The following is a 9,049-nucleotide window of genomic DNA, read 5'->3' on the forward strand; positions in this document are numbered from 1 at the left end:
CCTTGTACTGAAATACTGTAGCGATGTAACACTGCTTAACCTGGTTAATGCTAAAGCTGCTTGAGCGTTTGAGACGCTCCTATTACCTTCTGCAATATAATAAACACACGATACCTTGCTAAGGTTCCAACACCTTTACTAACAAGCTTTTAGTTATATTGAAAAGGGGAAACAGTTTACAAGTCATACACTACAAGCTAACATATCATTCTAACAGAATATCTAGACAGAAATATACAATAGCGTCACAATCTTATACTACAACAGAGAGAGAGAGAGAGTATGGCCAATACAAACAGAGAACAAGTTGGTTACAGAGAATTATTTACACACACTGGGAACGATCGCTGCGCAGCTTCTGGTACCAGCTCCAAGTTAGTCAAGATGAAAACCGTTTGTGGAGAGTGAGAGAGCTGCCCAGGCTGGCTGATCTTATATACACTGAGTACAGTACACTACAAAGGGACCTATAATCTCATTGTTCATTGGACACAGGAATGTCTCCTCGCATCATAACAAAAGGTCATAGGTTAGTTTGAACAGGTGGGCTGCGACTATATCAAACTGCTCAGGTGGGAGGGAATCTGAAGATTCCCACCGCATGGGTAATGAATCGCAAATATAGTAAATGTCCAGAAAATACTAATGGCCATAACTATACGCAGGAGCGATTAATCTTTACCTAACCAGCACCGGATTGTTTCTAATAAAATGTTCTTTAGTTAGGTACCAGACACAGCTGCTCAAACCCTGTCTGACCCTTCGTACCATACAAAGAGGAATTCCTCTGTCCAGCGACCATTTACATTAAACAGACTTACAGTCATTTTCAAGGGGAAGATTATATATAAAACATACTATTTGGTTTTATTATTGAGTCGCCCGCTAGACGCACACAAACTCTACTGTAAATGCACATACCACGCGCTCGAGCGCATGGCCGAGGGGGCGCCATCACGCGGCTGCGAGTATCCGCACGCACGGGAGAGAATGTGCACGTGCAGCAGGCACGCGCATGGGGTGGATATATGGCAACGTGTAGCATGATATTTTTCTGACTTTGACAGTCCACCCTTTGGCAGTCGCCAATAACTGCCACTTCCTAAAACAGTTCAAAAAGAGAAAAATATATGTCATAATGTAAATACCATCTCATGATTGGGTAAAGGGAGGAGAGAGGAAGGTGGGAAAAAGGTATGACCTAGTGAGATAGTAGAAGCATGTGTGTATGAATCCATGTTTGAGGGGTCATGTATCATCGTGCCGTACGTGTTTTAGATCAAGCTTCGAGGTATTGCGAAGTATACATTTGAATTCCTTCTTATCCCGTATTACGGGTCTGTGGATGGGCTGTCAAACTTTACCGAGCTCTTTTCGGCTTTTAGTTGTAACAAAATGGGGGAGCACATTTTAGTTGATGATACATGAATGGGGGGATATGTGAGTGCTGATATCTGTGCCTATATTCCCTATTGACTATGTGTGTCATTACCTGGAGGTTGTAGAAATGAAGATAAGAAGCAATTATGGTAAATGCAGTCATAAACTATGTGAGTTTAATATACATTTGCCGATTGAGGTCTTGTCTTGTGTCTTGTCTCGATGTACATGTTGACTGTAGTCTCCTGATGCTTTTGCTATAAATGACGCAAAAGTTTTTCCATTGTCCAGAAAGTTAGTCACTAAAATATTTGGGCTATCGTAAAATTTAAAGTCACTAGGGAAAATGGGGCTTGTAGCATAGTTCATCAATGGTCTGTATAAAAGAGGTTGTCAAATTCTTCTTCCAAGCGGATGTCTTTGTACCTTGGAGGAAAACAAAGGAGAAACGGGTGAAAGAAACGGACTGTGGAATCACATTTTCATCACAACATTGTCTCTATCGTTGGGTCATACATCAAATTAGTTGTTGTTAGTACAGTGTCTTCGCTCCTTAGACTCATCACCCTGGTATTACTTTTACGCTTCGCTAAAACCCGAACGCATCTAAATATCAGGCCAACCAATATGACGACTCCCAGAATACACAAAAGAAATTTCCCTACATCCATAATAATACCTTGGGCCCATTCTCCTAAGCCCGAGAACCAATTTCGTGGGTTCAACCATGACACCCAACTGGTCAGCTCATTACCCACAGCAGCGAGTGTGAGATTGTGTTTCCTTCGAAACTCCCATTTTAATTGTAAAATGTCGTCCATCTTTTGGTCTATGACCTCGGCTGGGTCCTCCGTGCTGTTTGTAATGTACGTGCAGCACTTTATTCCATATTGAGTTGCTAGGGTAACACAATACCCGCCTGTCACAGCTGTGAGGTAATTGAGAATCATCCTATGCTGAACCAGTTCTGTTTTGTAGGCTTGTAACTCTTTCCCAGTGTACCTGAATGTGTCGTCATACATTTCGGTGATATTGTCTAATAAATTTGCAAGCGCAGATATATATTTGTAATTTATCACTCCTCTGGCGGTACGAGTGATATCTAACGCGAGTAGGAATTGAATCCCGGTGGATTCATGGATCAGATCAGAGGCTGAATGCTCTGTCCTCTCTATCAGGTGCCGTTTAACGACGTGCTCGTAATGAGTGTGAGTATAAGGAGTTTGGGCACTGCGGTGAATATCTTTCATTTTGTTATGGGTTACAGTCATTACTTCAGGCAGTATTTTTCCAATATAGCACAATCCCTCTGAGTTTGGGGAAAGCCACTTATACGCCTTCCTCCCGCATATGAAATATGCATCATCGGGGAGAACATATGGGACGGAGTATGACATTATCATGTTATAAATTTTCCATGTGAAATCTCCTAACCCTAATTCTCCCATCTGTTTAGTACACGTATCAGTTTGTACGATCTGTGCACAGTATCCTGGTGATACTTCTCCAACTTGCATGGTCCTACTTCCTAAGGTGTACCTATACCGGAAAAATTTCCTATGGTCGGCTATCTGGCGTATAAGTTCTGTGTCTATGGGCATTCTGTCGGGTCTGTATGAAAAGGTCATGGTTTGATTACTCCATGACACTTCCCAATTTCCCGGCTTTCGGGGATTGGAAATGTTAAAGCATACTAAGGACCTATCCACATGATATTGGTGGAGCTTCAAACTAGGAGGACTAGAGATATTAAACCTCTTGTCCACCGGCCTCCCACCACTTAGCTCAAGTACCTCTCCTACAGTTAAAGGGAATGGTACTAGTCCTGATTTGCTATGGCCTTGAGGTACTTGAGAGCATACCCAACAGTCTGTCTGATTTAACACTTTACCCACTAAGGAGTGATAGTCACTCAATGGATGCCGGTCCATGTGGACATTAAAACTGGACTAACATTTCTTTATGCACCCATCCTCAACTATATTGTCACAATGCCTACAGATGCAGTTCTCTTCAGCTAACAATCCTTCACAATTCCTTCTATTGTCAATGCTACCAGATCGTTTCTGATACTCGCCTTTACTCGGTGATTATGTTGTTCTTGGAAATCTACGCCTGCATCCTGGTCATCAGAACCCATTCCCGATCCTTTCTCGACCTCCATGGTACTCTCACCGAAACAGACTGCTCTGGTCAACATCATGGTCAACAGGAAAATCCGGATCACAGTCTCTTGGGGCAAGTCCATCTTAGAGGAGTAAAAGGAGAAAAATAAGAAGGGGGAAAGGAAATAGGAGGGAGGTGGGAACTGGAGAAAATAACAAATGGGAAAAAGAAATCTGTCTCGACAAGCTTCCGGTCTTGTTATTCTCAGCGCTCAGGTGTCGTCTCAATCCTCCCTGAACAGACACTCTAGTGATACAACCTCTACCGTCTGTTCTTTATCACGGGACCTCTCTGGGTCAGTGACCTTTTTACAATGAGACGAATGGACCCAAGTCTCTCTCTCGGCAACCTTCAAAGCAGTTGTGCTGGTCAATAAGACTTGATATGGTCCTTCCCATCTGTCAATAAGGCAACCTGAGCGTAGAAAATTCCGTATCATTACATAATCCCCAGGTTCAATGTCATGACAATTACTGTCTGGCAAATCCGGAATCACCAACTTTAGATTATCATTCTGATTCCTCAATTGCTTACTCATCTTAACCAAGTACTTTACAGTTACTTCATTGTTACATTTCAAATCATCCTGGGGGTTAATCATAACATGGGGTTGTCGACCAAACAGAATTTCAAAAGGAGACAGATTAAGAGGGGACCTGGGAGTGGTTCTGATGCTGTATAATACAATTGGCAAAGCTTCAGGCCATAACAGTCCTGTTTCAGTCATTACCTTGCTCAATTTATTTTTAATAGTGCTGTTAACTCTTTCCACCTTCGCACTCGCCTGGGGGCGGTACGGAGTGTGCAGCTTACTATTAATTCCCATCAACTTACACATTGTTTGAAAGACTTCACCTGTGAAATGGGTACCCCTATCACTTTCAATTATTCTAGGGATACCGTACCTACACACAAATTCCTGCACAATTTTCTTTGCAGTAAACACAGCGGTATTTGTGGCCGCGGGAAATGCTTCAACCCAATTTGAGAATACATCAATACAGACCAAAACATACTTTAAATTTCTACAAGGTGGTAATTGTATGAAATCAATCTGTATTACCTGGAAAGGGCCATCTGTCGGAGGGATATGGGATGGCTCTGTCGGTATTGCCTTTCCGATATTCTTCCTCAAGCAGGTGAGACATGTCATTGCTCTTTTACCCGCATGGGAGGAAAATCCTGGGGCGCACCAATAAGCTCTTACTAGCTTACACATTCCTTCTTTGCCTAGATGAGTCAGCCCGTGTGCCGCTTCCGCTAGACTTGGAAGGTATGCTCTGGGTGCCACTGGCTTACCATGTCCATCTGTCCAGAGTCCTGAGGACTCCTGGCCATAGCCTTTTGACCTCCAGACTGCCTTTTCCTGTGGGGAACACAAATTTTGCATTTCACACAATTTCTGTATGTTTACAGTATTAAATACCATCAGTCGTGTACTATCTGTTTGTATGGGGTTACCGGCTGCTGATTTAGCAGCTTCGTCTGCTCGGCTGTTACCAAGTGATACCGGGTCTTGGCTATATGTGTGAGCTTTACACTTGATAACAGCCACTCTGTCGGGTTCCTGTATCGCTGTCAGAAGTCTTTTGATGTGAGCTGCATGCGCTACGGGTGTGCCAGCTGCCGTCATGAAATTTCTGAGGCGCCATAGGGCCCCGAAATCATGGACTACTCCGAAGGCGTACCTAGAATCTGTGTAAATGTTGGCTGATTTGCCCTTAGCCAGTTCAGCAACTTGTGCTGAGTGTGGTGGGCCTAGCGGTTCTGCTTCTATGGTACCTTGGTCATCTACGACTGCGTATCCAGTACACAAGTCTCCCGAGTCCGTCTGTCTGTGACAACTACCGTCAGTGTAGAAGGTAAAATCTACATCTTCCAGTGGGTTGTCACTGATGTCAGGCCCTGCCGTGAAATTTTGGGTCAAATATTCCATACAACCATGCGTGTCATCCCCTGTATTAAATCCTCCTTCACCATCACTCTCATCCTCCACCCTTTGTGCCTGTCCAGGCACACCTGGGAGATACGTTGCAGGATTTAATGCGCTACATCTCCTTATGGTGATGTTTACGGGGGCCATCAATGCCAATTCCCATCTTGTAAACCGCGCTGATGAGACGTGCCTGGTTTGGGCAGAATTCAATAAGGCTGACACTGCATGTGGTGTATGAATTGTGAGGTTGTGTCCTAGCACTACATCTTCACTTTTTGTGACTAGCAATACTATTGCTGCAACGCTTCGCAAGCATGTGGGGAGGGATCGCGCTACCGTATCTAGCTGAGCGCTATAGTAGGCTACCGGCCTGCTGGCATCACCATGCTTCTGGGTTAAGACACCTGCTGCGCACCCAGCACTCTCTGTTCCGTACAGCTCAAAGGGTTTCCCATAGTCAGGCATACCTAATGCTGGTGCCTGCGTTAGGCACTGTTTAAGTCTCTCAAATGCCATCTCAGATTCGTCTGTGTGCGAAATCCGATCAGGTTTGTTCGAGGAGAGCATCTCCTGCAAAGGTAGGGCTAGTATGGAAAAACCTGGGATCCAGTTACGGCAATACCCACACATTCCTAAAAATGTTCTAATCTGTTGCTGGGTTTGTGGCAGGGTCATGTCGCGAATTGCTTGAATTCTATCAGCGGTAAGGTGTCTCAGTCCTTGTGTTAGACAGTGTCCCAAATACTTCCCACGGATCTCGCATAATTGTAACTTGTCCTTGGAAACCTTGTGTCCTGTGTCTGAAAGATGAAACAGGAGTTGTTTCGTATCTCTCAGGGACGCTTCCAGTGAATCTGAACACAGCAGTAGATCATCCACATACTGTATCAATATTGATCCACTCTCTGGTTGGAAAGACTGCAAACAATCATGCAGGGCCTGTGAGAAAATACTTGGACTGTCTATGAAACCTTGTGGTAATCGAGTCCAAGTGTACTGAACTCCTCTGTATGTGAATGCGAATAAGTATTGACTGTCAGGGTGCAGAGGTACCGAGAAGAAAGCGGAGCAGAGGTCAAGCACAGTGAAAAATTTGGCAGTGGGAGGGATTTGCATAAGGATGACAGCTGGATTTGGCACTACGGGGAATTGACTCTCAACTATTTTGTTGATCCCTCTTAGATCCTGCACTAATCTGTAACCCCTCCCCCCACTCTTTTTAACAGGGAAGATGGGACTATTGGCAGTGCTGGACGTTCTTATCAGAATGCCCTGTTGTAGCAAGCGCTCTATTACAGGGAAAACTCCTAACTCCACCTCTGGCTTCAGAGGATATTGTGGGATTTTTGGAGCTATCCTACCATCTTTTACTTGCACAACTACTGGGGCTACGTTTGCCATCAATCCAGTGTCTTGTCCATCCTTGGTCCAAAGTGATTCCGGTATCTGGGAAATCATTTCCTCTACCATGGACGGACACCTATTTACAACAACAGTGTGTGGCATTAATCTTGTTGGGGAGTCTAGCATATCCTGCGCTTCCTGAGCGTGGTTTTCGGGTATGTCCAAGAACACACCTTCAGGAGTACAGTATATGACGCATCCCATTTTGCACAGTAAATCTCTCCCTAGGAGATTAGTCGGAGCCGATGCAGCCAGCAGAAAAGAATGTTTGGTATGCAAAGGCCCTATCGTAATCTCTGCAGGTTTGCTTAAAGGGTAGTGCTGTACTACTCCTGTTACTCCCATGGCTGGAATTGTTTTACCAGTGGTTCTCATGCCCACGGTCGAATTTATCACTGACTTGGCCGCCCCCGTATCTACAAGGAAATTTAGAGATTTACCAGCTACATCAATTGTGACCTCGGGTTCACTTCCAAGGCTCGCAATTAGTTTCACTGGCTGCAGATTACAGGTGTGGCCTCGCCCCTATGGTGCGTGGTGGCCTCCCTGCATTGCGCTGGCAGCTATTACCTGTGAAGGGGGTAAATGGGATCTATCAGTGACTTGCCAGTCTCTTTTTGGGGGATACCTTTTTGTTTCCCCTGCGTGTGGCTCATAACTCCGTCTCTGCGGCCCTTGATCCCAATTTCGTGTGTCATGTCATTGTCTAGGGGGTTGATATGATTTTTGTGCATTCTTTGATCTACAGTCTCGTGCAAAATGTCCCTCTTTATGACAGCAATAACAAGTTACCACATTTGACTTACCCACAGGGGTCGGAGATTTATACAGAGGTGGCCTTGTGGTCAGGGCCTGTATACTTACGGCCATTAACTTATCACTTTGTGACCCTGTGTCTGGTGATATTCCGATCATGATCAATAGCGGCCTCTCTCAAAGTAGCCACCGACAGACCTCGCCAACATGGTTGGGTGGTCTGTACCCTCGTCCTCAATACTTCCTTTAAACCATCCATTAACACAGATACTGCTACTTCTCTATGATTCACATTTGTCTTAATGTCTTCTATGCCTGTATACTTAGCCATTTCCTGTAGTGCCCGATGAAAATAATCAGTAGCTGTTTCTCCCTCTTTCTGTTTGATGGAGAAAATTTTGTTCCATTTGACAACAGCTGGAAAATACTCTTTTAACTGTAAATTTATTCTCTTTACATTATCTTGGTTGTACACATCCGTAAGGGGTACTTCTTCATCTAATTTACAGTCAGCTAAAAATTTCGCTGAGTCGACATTGGAGGGTAAACATGCCCTCAGCAATATCTGCCAGTCTTTGTTATTGGGCTCCACAGTATTTCCTAGCTCTCTAATGTATTCCTGGCTTGCAACTAGATCTTTCCTAGGATCAGGGAATTCAGACACCATTGATCTTAATTCCATTCGGGAAAAGGGGCAGTGCATGGCGATGTGTCTGAGAGGAGTGACTCCTGAAGTGTCAGTTTTCCCATTTGGCCCTGCAATTACCCTAACGGGATTAAGTTCAATTACATCATTCTGAGTAGATTCTACAGCATGTGGTGAAATGGTTTCAGCATATTGTATGGTGCCGTACTTACCAGTTGATACGACCTCACCTGTCCCTCAACTAGGGGCCTTTGATACTGCTCTTACTGGTTGGTACGTGCCCACTGTTGTTTCTGCTATGGTGGCTGCTAGAGAGAGTGCCAATATTGTTGTTGGCTCATCCTCTTGGTCACAATCCTGGGGAAAGTTTAAAACAGGGCACAGCTTGCACGGGTTAATATTAGCATCAACAATCTTGGTTACATTAGTCTTAACATTTATACAGTTACTAAGTGCATGTTTATCATTCACCAGTGTGCCATTCTCTGCAACCACCTTCTCTCCCGTTATGTATGGTGGTGGTGGCGCGGTGGCTATCAGTTTTCTGATAGGGTTAGATCCACCCGCTTGAGCCAATCCTCTTTGTATTTCACCTTCCTGTTGCCATAACTGTAAATAATCATAATGTTTGATCCGTCTCTTTGCAGATTTAATGAGACATATCCTTCTCCTTAGATTCTGTAACACCTCGGGACTAAAACTGCCTACCCGTGGGAACTTTTCCCCATCGTGCACAGTCATTCTTTCCCATTCATCGCACA

Source organism: Pseudophryne corroboree, chromosome 4 (genome assembly GCF_028390025.1).
Source record: "Pseudophryne corroboree isolate aPseCor3 chromosome 4, aPseCor3.hap2, whole genome shotgun sequence".
Taxonomy (NCBI): Eukaryota; Metazoa; Chordata; class Amphibia; order Anura; family Myobatrachidae; genus Pseudophryne; species Pseudophryne corroboree.